Here is a 19,373-nt window from a genome sequence, read left to right on the forward strand (position 1 = left end):
CATGCACCTGAGATTGATCTGGATGCCTGTAATAGTGTTGCAACTATTTCGTTGTACAGTAAGTCTTCAAATATAGGATTTGCATTATGAGACCAACGCATTTTGCTCTACCGAATTTGAATTATATCAGCTTCATTAATACCCACAGCATTATCAGATGACTGTGAAAATGAAACTGTTGCCCCCTGCCACAGTGACAGCAGCGCTAACTGGGATATCCAGCTGCCTAAATTTGCATTATGATTTTGTGGATGGATGGCAAGGCGTGCATTCGAGGCACACTGAGCATAGTGGAGGTTCAGGTTGCGGGAGCTCTAGCGTAAATTTTAATTATCCAAAGTAGATATGCCCTTGTACAATCATGCTACTAAAGGATGTGGGCTGTGGAGTGTGCCGTGAACACTGACAAGCTGGGACCCCATGGAAAGTGGCGGTGAGTGATGCAAGATGAGTGAGGTCATGTAGTTGACCACAATGTTAAGAAACTTTCTGATGGTTTTACCATCTTAGACAAAAAACTAATATTTCCCATTGAAGTCCTATCCTGTGATGTGTTTTCCCCGAGCTTGAATGTAATAAACACAGCTTAGCTGACAAAATCACACCATAAGTGCAACCCTGCACAACACAGCAAGCTAACATGGTAAAATACCCCCAAAATGCGAACTTTTTTCAAAAATTTACCTGGAAGTGTTATAAGCAGCGTGTCAACATTTGTTGGTTGTGTACGAAGCTCACCGCGATGTGTTGCCTGTTTTGTAATTGTTATTGTAACATGTGTAGTGTAATAGCGCGGGCTGGTGGACAGCAGCGGCAACTGTGGCGGACAGACAGCACACACGCCGGTGAGGGTGTGCACGGTGTGTTGGGAGGGCGAAGGAACTAGGGCAAGGGTCACAGAGGACCCCGTCTGGAAGCCCCTGGAACTTGCTAGTGGGTTCGAGAAGGGACGCGCGAACAGGGCAGAGCCAGGCCGCGCTGGTAGAATAAAAGGAGCAGAGAGCGGGAGCTCGAGGCTGCCGGTTCTTGGAGTGGACTCGTCTCGTCGTTGCTGTCGTCTCGTCGCTGTTGTCGCTGAACGTCTTCGCTCGATATTGCGCTGCCAGAGAGTTGTTGGCGGTCTCAGTCAGCGCCGTGGTGTTCGACGGCTAGCGTTGTGTATAGGCGAGGCTAAGCGACTGTAGAGAGTGTGCAAGCGAGACCGTGAATGTTCTAAATAAAGAAGGTGCCTCCTACAAACCTCGTCTCCGAATCACTGACACTACATATGTATGTAGGTGAATCTCCATTCCAAATTGCAAGTTAAACATTAGTATGTATTTAATGGCCTAAAGTCGTTTCCTATTTTTGAATGAGAATATTTACCTTAGAAGTGTCCCAGATAGTGGTAATATATGCAGTGGAAATTGCAAACCTGCTTAGTAAATGTTACAGCTGTTTTTGGTATACCTTAGTTATTTTTCATAAAATATGACATGTTGTCTTGTGCTGCATTTTCCAAACGACTAAAGGACCATTAAAGATATAAAAATGTCAGCTTGACATGTTTCTAGTCAGTTTGTATTTTAAATTCAACACACATTCCGTTCAAGAATTCTGTGAACATGTACATATTACTTTGAGGTTCAGCGATCGCATGGCGATGGAAGAAAAAAAACACATCTGAGAACATTCCTGTTTTACAAAATATCCCAATTAGGCATTTCTAGTTCAATTTGTTGAGCCAATGACCATCTTCCACGCAGTGTATATTCCATAGCTCTCCATATGTAGTGTGCCTGAGACCTGCTTACACTAAATAAACGGGTATGTATGTACTGTGGATCAGAGCAATATAGTCAAATGCTGCCACCATAGGATACTGCCAGGAGCAGATGTGTGAAGCTAAGTGGCTCAATCCTTGTATTGCCTCTTTGGGTCTCACATCCCTGGGGTGTTAAGTTCAATAACGAATTCGTAAGAACAGATGGACTGCATTTCTTCTTTGTACAGCAGAAATGTCTCCTGCCCACCACGGAATTTGATCCTCTAATCCGCAATAAAATATCCATATATATACCGTACTGCGTGGCATGCCACCGGTGAGAAAATAAAAAATAGTCAGGAGTGGCAACGTTGCCTGCATACCCTGCTGGGAGGTGACCGCTCCTGGGTTATAGGAGGAATGAGACGCGGGACTGTGCTACAAGTATAACCCGTAAAAACTAAGTTTTTCACTATAAATCCTTTATATGCGTGGCGGCTAGAGTCCTCTCGGCCTCTGGCTTGAGATGGCTGCCACCTATGGGTCAGATGATTGCATGGCACCATTAAGCAATTGGTAATTAAATATTATATTTTTGTCCTAAAAAGCATAAAATTTTGGAAAAAAATTTTTCACGAACATTCATTGTCACGCACAACGAGTCTGTGTGGAAAATGCCAGCTCGATTGGATCACGGGAAGTGGGTTAAAAAACGACCGGAAGATTTGCACGGTCGTAAGCAAGCAAGCACGCAAGTGAACTTAATATAAAGGATTTAAAAAATCGTGCCATCTGCGCTAGAATCACGTATTGCAGGGGAAAGTGCGGCACGTGACCTGTGACTCCGTTCGTCTTCACAATAATTGCGATTTATTAGGGAGTTTCGCCAAGTTTTCCTCTCAGATCTAAATGGAGTAAAACAAATCTGTCACATGGGTCAATGTTATAGTATTTTAGCATTTTTGGGACTTTCAGTCGGATAAATGCAAACAATCCTTAAAAATTCAAAAAAACACAGCAGCACAGCTTTTCTGTGTGATATAAACCAAATATATTTTAAAAAATCCATATTGTGCATCAGTTTTTCTCTTTACAGCTCCGTTTGTATTTTTGTTAAAAAAGCAATTTCTTCACAGAGCCTTGTGAAAACAGACAGAGAGAGACCCTTGGTTCAAATCTGTGTTTCAGTCGCCTCTTGTCAAATGTGGTACTCATCGTTTCCAACTCTGCCACTTGAAACAATTGAGTTTAATTGCCACGAAACTCTCTCTGCAGGCATGGTGTTCCTCTCACGTGAATATTGAAGTGACTTCAGACATTATTCCACAGCATCATCTTTCAATCTCGCCCTATGACAGCTATGCTCTACAGAGCTCCAAACAGATGTTTGGTCTTAGGGTACTATACTGATAGCACCCAGCCTGATTTAACCTCGTGTGACCCTTACGAAGGCGCTCAAAGTGCTTATATTGAACCTTAAATTAGTGTTCCCAAATGCAACAGGAGGCACCTGGATCATTGCCAAAGCCAATGCCATTTACACGATCAGCTCACTGGCATTACAATTCCTGCAAGAGTCAAGGGTTCTATATTGAAGCTTCTCTTGCTTTTGAAGTGCAAAGATGAGCCATAGCTATGCATACCATCCACATGTGGATTAAGGAGGCCATTACACTTCATGCGATGTCATGGACTCTTTTGTAATCCAAAATTATATTCCTGCATATGGCAATATATTCAGGGGTGAAATGCAAATGTTGAGTTCTGCTCGGTCTCCATAATATAACACATTGGATTGTTCAGAGCAGTGGGAGTCTATGAAGAGCACTAATACTGGTAGGAACATCCTGGTTACACCAGCCCACAGGGGATTATTGTGTCCGTCCGTCCGTCGTGCAGGGAGAGGCTGGGTGGAGAGGGAGGGGCTGGGTGGGGAGGGAGGGGCTGGGTGGGGAGGGTGGGGCTGGGTGGGGAGGGAGGGGCTGGGTGGGGAGGGAGGGGCTGGGTGGGGAGGGTGGGGCTGGGTGGGGAGGGGCTGGATGGGCTGGGTGCGGAGGGTGGGGCTGGGTGGGGGGTGGGAGGGGTGGGGCTGGGTGGGGAGGGGCTGGTCACCCCGTGGTGCGCTTATAAAACTCAACGTTTAACCTACTCACGCCGTCGGGCATATTTGCGGAATACACCACGCCGCCGTTGACCCTGGCTATTGACCGAGCAACCCAACGTTCCTACCAGCTCCCTCCGCAGGAATGTGTTTTATTTTGGCCCTGAAATGTCAATTCAGAAATGTTGCCATGGTGTTGCTCCCTGCTATTTTGACAATTCACTAATTGCTAAATAAATGAATCACAACTCCAAACATTGGGCATACATTTTTCATAGCATACCGTTTATGCCACTTAGTTGAAAAAAAATAAAATACAATAGAAGTTTACCATTCATTGCTGTGTATGTCATTTGTTTACTAACAAAAATGAAATTAATAATTGTACTGATTACGATGCACGATGAGTTTTGCAGGTTAAAAATGCACATTCTAGGACATAATAACGGTATTTTTCAGTCGTGCTATTTTGACTGAGCTTTCATCATTTATTATAAATACTAATTGTTAACGCCGCCTGAAACTGCTCCTAGATCATCGTTTAACCAGTGAATATGTATTCTAATATTGACTGAATATATAATAGATGTCCTCTTCCAAAACCTTTCTGGCATGTTTTTGCTTGCAGTGCGGCAAACACAGGCTAAATTGATGAGGCCAAGAGAGCCAGTTTGGATTACTCCTGAAGAGCCTTGCTCTGAAGCTTCAAGCCGCTCAATTTTTGTCATCGAGAAGAGACCTGATTCCTCATAGACTTTTGGGATTTGGCCACACGATCTGACCGAATCAGTGACGTTAAGATCCTCTACCACCCAACACAAACATATTAAACTGTCGAGTCTGCAAGTGTTCAACGTGTCGGTTTTAATTATTTGAGCTCACCGGTAAGTTGAAGAACAATTTTTACAACTGCACCTCTGATTAGCGCGGTTGGATACGTAGGGTGTGAAAGAAGTTCAACATGCATTACAATCCAAATTTAGCCATAGGATACGAAGTGTTGTGTAAACCTACGTCAAGCATCATCAGGACAAGATGCAGGAAATTCAGAATGATCAAAGCGTTACATGGTGTCCAACCAAAAACAATATCATTTATGGCTGTGAAAACCTACGTGTTCAGAAAGAAAGCGGGTGTACACTGAGATATGTCGGTGTCACTCAAAATGTATTACAAATATGCATGAATTTGGAGTTTAATTATGCCCTGCTGACACATACAGTATACAAATTCGTGTGATTGTTCCATTATTACTAAATTGGCAGGAATTTATTTTAACAAAGTGATTACATTTTAGAGGCTGGAAATAAGGTCAACATTTTAAGTGTAACAAAGCTAATACCGTATTGCATGCATATGTCTCTTTCACTGTTTAAGTACATTGTGTGTAATTAGACTAGTTTTACAAATTCTATTTCAATGAACACGATTGTTCATTCAAACCACTGAAAAATATAGACCATTGCAATAAAACACATGAAAGTAGAATGTATTGACACCAATAATGTGCCCCAATTAATAATCCCTGCGTGGGCATTGACAGCTTTTAAAAGCCAAATCCAAAAGCAGACATGCAGCGAACATGTATTACAAACTAAGGCAATGAGGCATGGAATGGTCTATTAGTATAATGGCACTTATACTTGTACACACCATTATCTGGCTCATTTAAATGCAACTCACCTCTGAGCTTGACATCTGGTCGTTAGGAAATCGGACTTCAAGAAAAAAAATAAACGGATTCTGGGCAGTGGATCGATGTTATGGGTTTCCACCGTGTCCCTTGGGTTTCCACTTGGAGACATGATGGGGGTTGTGACGTCACGGCACTGTAAGCCTCATCTGATGTCCCAGTGCTGCCACATCGCCTGCCCTCTTTTCGTTATCCAAGAATGGATTTCTGTTCTCCATGCACCTCGGATGGCAGCATAAGTGTTTGAGTAAATCAAGTCTAAATGTGTAGACAACGTCACACGTGTTGGTTAACGAGATTGTATTAACTAGTGGTCATATACAAAATCTGATGAAAAACTTAACAATTTTTTTTTTACCAGGTAAGGCCCACTATATAGCTCTTTTTCAGAAGCCTATGCGCCACATATTTATATCAGAGGTTGTGTTTGCCATTCATCTTTGCATGACTCAGATACTGAAGTTTTTTACAATTACATAACAAGGAGCGTATTGTTAACGTTTCAAAATGTGTCTAGCGTGCATCGAATGGCTTTAAAACAAAACAAAAATAATAACATAGAACCAGGATGAATTTAGAAGAAACATTGGTGCAGTAATACATTTGAAATTCATACGCATATAATCGGCATTTTCAGTAATCAAAAGAGCGAGTTTGCTCAGACAATAGCAATAGTGATAAAGCACCACTACATTGTCATGAAATAACAATCACATTATATTACCGCTGAATCATTACATTCGCATTTTCCCATTTACGATGTTATCTGTAAGGGCAATCAATCATATTTCAACATGAAGGTTACTTGCTTTTGTTCTCTGGACACATGGATATGTAAAGTTTGCACGGATGATGTTTCCTGGCAACAGTCTCCGTGCAAAGGCACACTCAGTGGCTATGTCAGTATTCGGCAGGATTGCTGTGATCAGTACCTTGGCATCAAAAAACACATTAACTAAATACATGTTTTCACTAAAATACGTCACGATGTCCCAAAATTACGTTGGCCCATATGCACCGTTAGTTGTAATAAGCCTGCTACTATGCTGAACAGTTGCTAGTAATGGCAAGCTAATCCTCTTGGCGTATCTATCATAGATCCACAATATATGTGCATTAATATATTTAACGTGTGCACTTCTGTGCTAATATATTAAGCTGCATTGTAAGCATTTTTTTCATTAAGGAAACAACTTGAATTTGTCTTCAAAACTCAGTTTAACACGTAGGCTTTCGCGACCAATATTATTTATAATAAATGTTTTTTGGGTTAGATCACGTTATTTATAAATATGTCGTAACCCTCCACCACCCGACACGGCCAATCAGCAAAAAAAGTGTCACGTTGACAAAAGACAAATAGTTCACTACTTTAGTCCACCGGTGTGTTGAAGAGTGAATCCACAACATTTACAATTTTTTTTTTATTAAAAACTGCCAAAACTACCTTATAAAATATTTTTCTTCGTTTAAAAAACAGTCCGTTCAAAAGACAATAGAGCAAAATCTTCTACAATACAACATAAGCACAATGGGTGGTTCTTCAATGCTGCTACAATATTGTAATTGTAATAACAACAGCCAGGTGCTGCCCCTGTTTTAACAAGAGGCATGGCTTTGGTTTGTTGTGGCTCCTGGCCACAACTCTAAGCATGACTCACAAAAATATCGACCATTGCCTTACCATTGACGTTAAGAGTGCAATTGAATGTGGTTTGCAAAAATAATGTGACATTTAGCGAGAGCCTTTGCAGAGTGTAATGACCCATTGTCAATAATGGCAAATTAATGCATGTTGCTATGAATGTTTTGCACCGACATCACGATTGATGCTTCTGTTTACGGGTGTTTTTTCATAGTTTCACTTTAATAATTAATTTCACATCGCAGAGATCACAATGGAATAAAGTAAAGATCTATAATTAAGGCTGTAAAATGACTTATGGATCAAATTTAACCTTATCTATTTTAGACACGATTTCTCCTATTCTAGTTACATTGTTTTTTTTCATTTAAATAAGTGAGGACCCATTGAATATAACGTATGGTTTGCAATGAAAGAGTATGAGGTTAATGCTACAAATAAGCCAGATTACTATTAACCACATTCACATTATAGTAGTAGAAGTAGCATATTCATTTAAAATATGGTTTAAAATCCCAACACTTAATCCCGTACTCGTACAAATGGTATGATGGCATCGTGATTTCTTGATGAAGCGATTGCATGGCAAACGAGCTGAAGATTATGCCACGAACCTTGGGGTACTCAATATCCAAATGTTGCTGTATGATAATGTGGCTTGTCAGCATAGTGCATTGCCTCAGGCAGCTCCCTATCAAGCCATCCAATTGCCAATATTCATTTAATCTGCTCGAGTGATTGCTGCATTACGCTACCTACATAATGCCTCTTCTCCAGGACATTCAAATAACCCTGAACATCACCTGGAAATGATATACATTATATTTATCATTTTGAAGGTGCTCTGTTATATTTTTTTTACATGAGTACTTTAGGATGAGAACCGGGCCGTATGCAACATTCACTGTACACGTCACGTTTACATCCACCTCAAATGTTATTTGGTGGAGCAGTTGGTGTTCGCCAACTTAATCTAGAGCGCATGGCCAAGCATTATTCAGAGCTTGACCTTTAATTGCTGTGTAGCCCTTGGCTTTTGAACAGAGAGCAGGAAGATGGACGTGGAATATAAATCCACGCCCTCGTTTCTTGTTTTGTAAAGAAATCCCAATGGGTGCGGGGGCAGCAGCTCAGGATTGACAGCGCTTCGAGGATAACAGCTAGAAGTTAGAAACTAACTGCATTGCATTGGATTCTGTGCTTATGTTCTCAACAATTTCACTTAATCTGCTCTTTTCAGATCAGTAACTGAGTCAATGAGATCAGATGAAACAAAACGGGAGTCCAAGTGAAATATGTAAATGTAGTTTTGTATTAATAGTACACATGTTTGTACTGTATTATTTATCTCACAGTAAAGTCTTACATTAAAGTTGGTTGCTAACAAATAAATGACATTGGAAATCAGATTCCAACATACAGGTTGAAATAATGAAAATGTCATGAGTTTAATTGTCATAACGATAGCATATTTTATCATTCTGGATGTGTGAGAAAGTTACATGTTTCTTGCAGTTACAAAATGAAAGGGAAATTTGTATTACCAGTTGGCGTTTCTTTTTTATCCAAAAAGGAAATAATTGTCACAGTCTACAGAGATGGTGTAGCTGTATGTGCAGTTACCATTTAAGCCATTTTTGTTGTTTGTCCCAAGTTTTATTCCCGGTGTGCAATTGACTTCACATCAAAAGATGAAGAATCGACTTCAGAACTCACACGAAGCAATGTGTCCCCGTGTGCAAAATAGAGCCAATGGGAATTCGTTTCGGAGGACTTTTTCTGAAAACCCTTTAATTGGTATTTTAAACTTCCTAAAAAGAGGTGTCACACTTTTCCCACACACTCAGCGATTAAAAAAGTGCAAAACTACAATTGATGTTTTGTTGTACACGCATTGTGAACTGGGCTGAAACTTTAACATCACCGCCACATCTTCTTGGTTCTTTCGGTAAAGTCACCTATAATGGAAATAATAAAATAATAAAAATAAAACATAATAAATAATTCTCACGACGTTTCAGCCACAACGCAAGCAGCCGTCCTCAGGTGAAGAACAGGTCTGTCGATAAGACAGAGTCTGAATGAGACGTCCTGGGCTTGGAGCGTCTATTTAAGCTGGGAGGGAGGAGGAAGAGCGCCTTGACAAAATAATTTGCATATCAAGAGGAATTTTAGCATATTTATGTAATATTACACTATGTATTATTCTACCCACCCTACTGCATACCACACTGCTGCATATTCACCATACAACTACGAATTTTACCGAAAGAACCAAGAAGATGAATCCCTGCAGCTTTAAATCGAAATAAAATCACCGCCACATTTGAGAAATTGGTTAAACTACAAATGTCTACCCAGATTTGAATCCATGATCTCAGGAGTGCAGGCTCAGCACTCTGACCTCTGAGCAACAAGGCCACACATATCTTACATGTTCTCGCTTATTATTCATGCTTTTTTTAATTAGTGAAGATATCTTTAAAGTATACAACTCTGCAATCTTCTACAAATGGTGTTCTTCAAATAATTGTCTTGCTCATTGTTAAATTCTCCTGAACATTCGCGAGCAACAATAATATGGGTCAAGTGCTCTTCGTGTGTTCATTTAAAACACATTCCTGCAGAGGGAGCTGGTAGGAACGTTGGGTTGCTCGGTCAATGACCAGGGTCAACGGCGGCGTGGTGTATTCCGCAAATATGCCCGACTGTGAGGGCGGGCACAAGCCGGCGTGAGTAGGTTAAACGTTGAGTTTTATAAGGGCACCACGGGGAGACCAGGCCCTCCCCACCGAGCCCCACCCCTCCCACCCCTCACCCAGCCCCACCCTCCCCACCCAGCCCCTTCCCACCCTCCCCTCCCCACCCAGCCCCTCCCTGCACGACGGACGGACACAATAATCCCCTGTGGGCTGGTGGAACCAGGTGGTTCCTACCAGTATTAGCAATTCTGTATGTTTGCTTATTCATATCGTTCCACAAATGTACTTTCACTTTGTCTTAAGCTTAGGGCAAAACAGCTGCATGCACAGATCTTTGTAACTTGCAACAATGCTTTTGCCAGATGGACAGATACAACTATGGTGTAAGTGACATGACATCTCGGAGGTGATATTCGTTGTATGGCAGCAAATGAAGCGTTGAGTGCATCCCTGCTCTGTAGTGATTGCAACACAGAGACTGCAATGAACCCCAAGTAAGAGGGCAAAAGTATTGTCCCCCAGGTCTCTCAGCGCCACTTATTTTGTGCAAATGTGAGCTTCTCATTCGAAGGCGCCAGCCCCCTCGAGTCGCTGGGCTCTATATATATAAAAAGTAATTTATCAGAGGTACAAGCCAGAATTGTATGCGTTAGTGTCATAGGGGACATTATAACCACTGTGGATAAAGCCTGGGTTGCACAGCTTTGAAAGGTTAAAGGTACAAACCAGAACCCTCTTTGAATATCACAACTGTATCATTCAAGTAATGTATAACCAGGTGGGAGTGCTGGAGATGTGTTGAGAGATGTATTTTATGCACACTTGGAAAGATTTGGGATCAATGTATGGAGGAATTCCAGAGTTATGCAATAACCATAAGGCAAGAGGTGAAATGTAAACGCACAGAAAACACAGTAATTTTCCTTTTTTAAATTGTTTTTTAATTGTTTCCCATTGCCTCATATCCCACCATGGTCTAAGTTTCTATTGTGACCATTCATTAGATGCATAATGACTGGAAGTGCTTTTGAATAAAGAAGCTTGGTAAATATGGAAAGGTATATACATATAGGGATGTAATCGCTCAAGTTTTGGAAGGCCCAAGTAAAAAATGTCAGAATCAAAATAATAAATAATAAATGAAGTACAGTAAATCCAATTATATTTAACATTTAACATTAAACACAATGTTAGATTAATATGACGTAAAATTACGTTAAATAAGGCTAGTATTCATTCATTCTGAGAAAGACAATTATCAAAATACGAATGTTGTGGATGGAGTAGAAACTATTTTTGTAATCTCAGTTGATGAGATTGCCAGGCATTAACTTGAAAAATGCCGCTATGTCAATCTCAATTTATCAACGGGGATCTGTGATGTTCATCTTGACACCTTTAGTGTGTTTCCAGCTGACTGCACATGGAATATCTCCCTATGGACCTATAAGCAAATATTACAATGTAAGCCATCTGAAATTGAGAAAAATGACATCTGGAGCTGCTTGTGTAATTTTCAGAATTTTTTTTTTAAAGATGCCTTGAATTGATACCCTTAGCAGAATTGTGATGGGAAGTGAGGTGGGGGCTACAGGAGGTAGGGTTGAGGGTGAAAAAAGCAATCAGGCTGCATCAGCAGCAACCGACATTGGACAGTTTTACATGTCCTGTCTTTTCAATTCACCACGTATGCATGAAAGACAGCCATCGGCTCACTCCATTCCCTTTTAAATCACCCTTCAGCCACCCTTTAGTGCAGGCGGACGGCTCTGCATCCCATGCGGCTAGTGCCGTATCTCCCGTATTGGTTTGTGGAGCCATGTGAAGACTCAGAATAGGAACTTACGATTGTCCGTGTCATCCGACCAACCCGAGGGACAAGAAGAGAGAGAGAGACAAGGGCTCTTGGTTTGCTCACTCCTGGCTTTTTGTCCAACAGGAATAATGTTTTAACCAGCGCTTGCAGCTAAATCACTTGGGAAAACAACTAGCTTCACAATGTGCACTGACCACTATGATTACCGTGCCTTTGATGGGCCATTTACATTCATCGTTTACATTCATCACACTTGTCCAAATCATTTAAACTGCACGTTCGTTTGCAGCTTTGATATCAGTCTAATATCTCAAAGACATTACTAGAGTTGCATTGATTTTGGGCAAACATTGAGTTAGGTTGTTAAGTAATTATTGATATCTTGATGATCAGTTTGACTCGATTCTCCATTCCAAATGTATAGAATTGATAATGGTATGCGGTGTCGTTGTGGTAACGAATAAACCAGTTGTCACGTGCAAACTTTCAAATCGCACGGCTCTCATCAGTCACCACATGCAACATTCACCCAATACACACACACACACAGTACTGGACTTGGTTATTGCTAGACACTTCAATCATCATCAGCATCATCTTTTAAATCTAGATTGAAAACTCATTTCTTTAGAACTGATTTTGATGTTTCGTTTGTTTTCCTTCCCCCACGCCTCCGATTATGACGGTTGGCTAAGTACGATGCGAAAAGCATAACATACATACATAATGAGCCGTGACAATTCCACTGCTGAATGAAGATCTCCCCGTGCCATTTCCAACTATCACGGTCCTGCAATCTAACAATACACCCTGCACTTGCAAATGAGTTGATTTCATCGCTCCATCTCAAGGGTGGATATCCTCTTACACGCATGACCTGCCTTGGCTGACAGCCACAATCCTCGACCAAAGTGTAATTCCAAAGCCTACTCATTAACAGTACTGTATGTATCGTCTTTAACGTGAGTATGTTGTCTAATCCTTGTGCTGTTCCTCTTTCTCTGTTAAGAGTAATGTTTTGGATCCATATGCCATTAACAGCTAATGAACACATTTAAAAAGGTTCTTCTTGTGGCAGATTGGTATGTTGCTCTTGATTATAAACTTCAACTGTTAAAAAGCTCAGCGACCCACTACCGTCCACATTTTTACATCATTATTTTGTTCTTTGGTTCATCTTCAATAGCTGTCCGATGTATACACTCTGCTGTGTTTTCCAGTTGCCTCTCTGACAGAGTGTCAATTGTTTAGCGAACTTGTTGCAAACGGCCTTCGTTTTGTTTGTATTTATCCTGAGCCCAACTTTTTTAGCCGACTTTATGATTAGACATTTTGAAAGTTTCAGCTAAAACAATAATACATTTGTTGTTTCTGTTTTTTTTTCAACAGGATTATTAATAGTGTTCAAACAAACAACATTAACAACCCTAACACCGAGGAGAGTGCTGCTCGCCTCCTGCGGTGGAAGGAGGCGAGCAGCAAAAATCTGATGACCTTTGAAGCTGTTTTTCACAGGTGTCCAGTAGGGGCGGGTAAGACAGTTACAACAGCAAACAATACAAAAACACGACCGTAATGCAACATATAGGAAAGGCAAGAAAATCACTACAGATAAATATACTAAAACAAGTAAAATTTTATTTTACCAGTTATGTGTGCATGTTGAACTTATTTCGCACTGTATATAGCCAACCGTGCTAATCGGAGGTGTAGGAGAAGCCCACTAATCTATTCATTGTATTTTAGAAGCGACCTGGCCACAAATGATAGCTCAACGAAGCGGCTTATCATGTGGAAATTTATAGCTGCCAAATACTCTAAATAGAAAATGTATCTTGATTTAAAGCTTTCGTGACTGCAGGAATTCATACTCTTTGGGTCTGTCGGTAAAGTCACGTAGATAGAGAAATAATAGATCACGACGTTTCGATCGCAGCACAAGCGACCGTCTTCAGGTGAGAGAGAGAAAGCTACTGAAACAAGGTCTTATAATAGACCTGAGATGAAGGCAGCCTCAGGGCAAGAGGGCGGGGCTAGAGATGCACTCCATGAGGCTGTGGAAGTGGCCATTGTATTGTGAGAGATTAGCATGTCAATGATGCATTGGTGACAGAGCGAGTAGGACATCCAGCTCAATACAAAGACTTCCAACCTAGTAATGCAACTCAGAGAGTCAGCTAAAATCGGCAGGAAGGATGGAAACATCACAGCAGGTTAAGACTTTACCTGGTTAATAACGTCCTTCCAATTATTGCTCAATTTGTACCCATCTTCTCGGTTGAAGTTGTGTCTGTGTTTATATATCTGGATGGCATCATAGACAAATCTTTGATGATAGCCAGTGGGTTTGTATAGTACCTTCGTCTTGGAAAAATCTATTTCATGTGAACCCACAGCATTAAAAGAATGATCAGCCACAGCTGAGGTATCGGTCCTACCGTGTTTCAGATCTGCCACTTCCACAGACCATATCTAGCCCTGCCCTCTTACCCTGAGGGGACTCCCATCTCAGGCCTATATAAGACCTTGTTTCAGTAGCTTTCTCTCTCTCACCTGAAGACAATTGCCTGTGATTGCGATCGAAACGTCGTGATCTACTATTTTTCTATCTATGAGACTTTACCAAAAGACCCAAAGAGTATTAAATTCATGTTGTGGTAATTTAGTGTGCAAGGGGTTTGTACAATGCAAATAATAAAAAACTGTAGAACACATTTTCCTCTAAGGGACAGAAACAAAAATGTATAATTTACTACACTCTAAATTTCAGCAATGAAGGTACAGCTGTGTTTTGGGTCCACGTTATATTAAATCGTTTATATCCATTCGTTCCTGATTTTTTTCCTCCAGATGTTTGCAATAATAAACATCCAATCTGTCTTTTTTTTAAAGGGAAAATTGCTGTAGGGAGGATTTTTTCCTTTTTAAAGTAGAACATGGACTAATCCTCGACTGCATATAGGGCACACATTGCTTTTTAATAGCATCAGCTTTAAATGGAATTACTAATAATCTCTTTGGCAAATGCACAATGAAAGATATTATTGCTTAGTAAATGATTAATATTCCTTAGAGTTTGTGTTCCATACTAAAGTGTATATTCATAATCAGCCAGCATCCTTGTTTTATCCACTGCTAGAGGAAGGCTTCACCACATCGTCAGTATCCATCACAGTCCTCCGATGCCATCTCGCTCATATATGTAGTGTTGAACAAGGAGACACACGTTTATTACAACACCCTAACAGGATAACTACATAAAGGTACACTGGTTCTACATCTAGGTGATAACTACACGATTAAATAGACCACAACGGGGTAACTACATAACAGGGTCAGTCAGTAACACACTGCCTGAGCCACGATGCCGAGCATAACATTGAAGACCGAAGACCGAGGATCGAAGAGACGTAGCACCAACGGGTTCCATTCCAATAGACAGCCCCGATTGGCTCTCGGGACCTCCCTTTTATGCCCCTGAACGTGGCCTGACTCCGCCCTCGGCCACGCCCCCTTCTCGATCCTACTAGAAGGCTCTGGGCCATATCACGTGTCCCTCGAGCCCCCATTCGGGCCCCCTTGCTACCCTGCTCCGGTCACGTGCCCTCTCGGGTTCACACAGAGTATCACGTCCTCACTTGCTCTCTCTCTCCGACCCTCACCAGAACTATGCCCCCTAGGGCCCGCTTCCATGCCATATCCACTCTGGTGCCAGAGAGAGACTCAAGACGTACAGTTCCACTCTTGTGACAGTAGCTAGCGCTTAACACCATAGTGACTCCATATAAGTCACTACACATGCATTAGGGGGGTCTCATCACTCTATTTACAGGTTATCATCCTCACTGATGGGTCTCTCCGTTGGCTGCTATTCTGTCACCGGACTCGTTCACCTGCTGCCTGCCATCCCTAAAAAGTAATGAAACCTTCCCCTGCTAAAGTCTATTTACTTTTTCAATCAGTCCATATGATGTTTCTAATTTACATTTGCTCGCTGATTGCTGCATGCTCCTTTCTGTATCTCAATGTAATTCCCAGCATGTGCATTTCTCCATGCTTCTTTGCAGATTTTGTTCTATGTTTGTGAACTGCTTTTTGCGTTTAGTTTGTTGTCCTCCCCCTTGCACCTCCGATTATCACGGTTAACATGGTGCAAAAGAAGTTAATCATACATACGTAACGATTGCAAACATTCTTATTATGGCAAATTGGTTTGTTGTTTCATCATAGTCATATATACATTCTGCAAATATGCGATATCACATTTTCTTCTCGGGTGTGATCTCACCTCTCCCTGCATTTCCATCACCAGCCTTTACCATTGGCCATCATCCCATCCAGCTCTGTCCACGTTCTTTGCTTGACCTGAAGTACAATTCATAATCAACGTTTTTGGGTTTAGATCGCGTTATTTATAAATGTGTCGTAACCCTCCACCACCCGACACGGCCAATCAGCAAAAAAGTGTCACGTTGACAAAAGACAAATTAGTTCACTGCTTTAGCCCACCGGTGTGTTGAAGCGCGATACCACAACATTTACAATTTGAGTTGTACGACGTTTCGCTGGTAATTGCATCCAGCATCATCGGGCAATTCGTCGTACTCAAATTGTAAATGTTGTGGTTTCGCGCTTCAACACACCGGTGGGCTAAAGCAGTGAACTAATTTGTCTTTTGTCAACGTGACACTTTTTACTGATTGGCCGTGTCGGGTGGTGGAGGGTTACGACACATTTATAAATAACGCGATCTAAACCCAAAAACGTTGATTATGAATAATATTGGTCGCGAAAGCCTACGTGTTAAACTGAAGTACAATGTTGTTCTATCTCTAAATGTAATTCTAGGCACGTTTCTTCTGCTTATTTTTCAGCTTTTAGGATTTTTTTTGTCTGCCCACATATCGTAGCAGGTGATAGGCACTGCTTTAAATAAGTATCCTTTCGGTACATTGTCACGTTGCATTTTAGTGTCAAGTTGTTTAAAAAAATCACTGCAACCTGCGTCACTCACCTCGTTTTTTTCTTTGTTTTGATCCATATGAACATTGCCCTAGGCATAAACACTCTCTTAGGTTTTCCATGTGTCCCTCTGGCATATATTTACTTTTGATTCTTGAACTTGGTCAAGTTGACTTGTGTTTTGCTCTTATTTATCTTCACATCTGCAGCCTTCTTTGTACAGTAAAGCAAACTCAGTTCCTGTAGCTCATTAACAGTGGTTAACGTAATTATTATATCATCGGCAAATCTGAAATGAACGGTTAATATCCATTTATCGTCATGCATAAATTTTTTAAATACAATTTTGTTGTAACTTTCTTTGTGAAATATCAATGTAGCCGACATATTTTTGATGAAAATGAATGTGCAATTCTTTTGAAGTATTTTTCATTCTGACGTTGGTTTGTGAGCGTTTGAATAACTGGGTCAAATGCATTTTTACAGTCAACAAAGGCGAGGCAAAATCTTACTGGACGCTAATTTGTTTTTTTGTGACCCCAATGTATGTAGTCATCGTTCGAAAAAGCATTTATATTCATTGCACCATGACCTTCGTGATCAATTCAAATGTGTAATTGAGGAATGGGAACTTAGTTCTTCAACGCAATTTGTTTTCCTTCTTTGAACAAAATAATTATTGAGGCATCATTCCGTGAATGGGAGTCTTTAATTTACGTGTAACACTTTTTAGTAAATATAGCCACTAATTTTCTTCCAAAGAGATCTGCTTCTATGATACAGTCCGGTTTGTAATATATTATAAACGTGATAATTAAAGAATTAACAATTAGGACGTAACTATTTCAATTAAATATCCGCATGACCTCCATATGCTTGTTTGAACATGATACTAAAACACATTGTGCCAGTCATGATCAAATTTGGACCATTACCATAACTGGTGTATGCGGTTAATTTGTTAAATAACTACATAAAGACAGCATGGACACAGGTAATTCAGGCAGTGCCACGCTGCTTTGGAGACGCATGTGGATAACAACAACACACAGCACAGGTAATGTATTGCTGAGCCCACAGCCCCTGACGAGTTTATGCAAAACTTCACCAAGCGTGTGCCAAGTTGATTGCCTGATATGGCCGTGTGCACATTCATCTTCTTGGTTCTTTCGGTAAAGTCACGTAGAAGGGAAGTAATACAATAATAAAAATAAAACACAATAAAATAATTCTCATGACGTTTCGACCACAACGCAAGCAGCCGTCCTCAGGTGAAAACCAGGTCTGTCGAGGCGACAGAGTCTGAATGAAACACACACACGAGCTTGGAGCATATATATATAAGCTGGGCGCATTGACAAAGAAATTTGCATATCAAGAGGATTTTTGGATATTTATGGGAAATGCAGGAATGTGATTAGTACTACATATGCATGTGCATTATGCAGGATTAACATCATCAAGGGGAGAGGATGTGGGAAATGCAGGTATGTGAATAGTACTAATTCAGCATCAAAGGGAGGGGGTAGGGGTAGCATTAATAAAGGGAAGGAGTGTTAATAGTATGTAGCTGCAGTAACTAAAACCAACACGTAAACAACTAAAGTATAAACTACATAGTATCATCAGTATGCACATTGTTACATTCAGACAACGTAACGACGCCGATTGCTAGGAAAGCAACCAATCATATCGTGATGATGAGAGCATGGCATGTGGGCAATTAAGACTGGTGGCATGCAAGTGCGAGTGAACAAACAGGACAGCTACCGTGCCGATATTGTCCTTTAGGCACCCACGGAACACTCAGACCTTTTTGGCACAAACGCAATATTCCTCCCTCCAAATTATGGAAGACTGTGGCTTCCCAATGCTACTTGATAATCTGGCTACCATGTTCACTCGTGTATTTGCACTGAGAAACCAATCCGCCTTGTGACAGTGGTTCAGTAGCCAGGTATTGCACTCGAGTAACGGGGGTTTAACATGATGTGACATTGCAGTGTAGAGGCGATAATATAAAATTCTAGGCTCCGAATAACCATTTTATGCAAAATATGTACGTTGAACTTATTTCCCACCGTACGTAGCCAACCATGCTAATCGGAGGTGAAATACCATGCTAATTGTAAACAGGCAACTTCCTCACGTATTGTTAATTCCTAGGCAAATCACACAAGGTGCTTAATTTCAAAATATACAGGTCTTTCACAGTTAATGTAAACAGCCACTGTACGGTAATTATCTCAAGAATGCCATCATAACTAATAATGCCATATGCATGTTTCAAGATACATGGTCTTGATGCTTCTTCCATTATTCTACAAAAAATACGTCCACAATAATAGGGTGTAGTAAATAATTTTACAAGAGGATATATATTGTCCTGACGATAGTCTAAACGATGTTAGAATTAACTCAAGGTTGGATTTAAATAATTATCTGGCATGTGACAGCGTTTGTACTTGGCAATAGAAAGACCCAAAGAATATGAATAAGAAGTAAAACAATAAAACATTACAATAATACAATGTATGCACAGGAAGGTCTGAAGACTTAATGCTTGGAATACTTAAAAGTAGCTGGGTTCTGCAAGAGAAAATGTCCCATTTTTTGGCACAACACAAAAATATGCATAGTGCACGGATAGATCAAACATCTACGCTGGTGTAATGGAATACACAGGCCACCTTGTAGCTCTGAAGACTAG

Source organism: Lethenteron reissneri, chromosome 23, assembly GCF_015708825.2.
Source record: "Lethenteron reissneri isolate LAM-NWPU_2019-01 chromosome 23, ASM1570882v1, whole genome shotgun sequence".
NCBI classification, from domain to species: Eukaryota; Metazoa; Chordata; class Hyperoartia; order Petromyzontiformes; family Petromyzontidae; genus Lethenteron; species Lethenteron reissneri.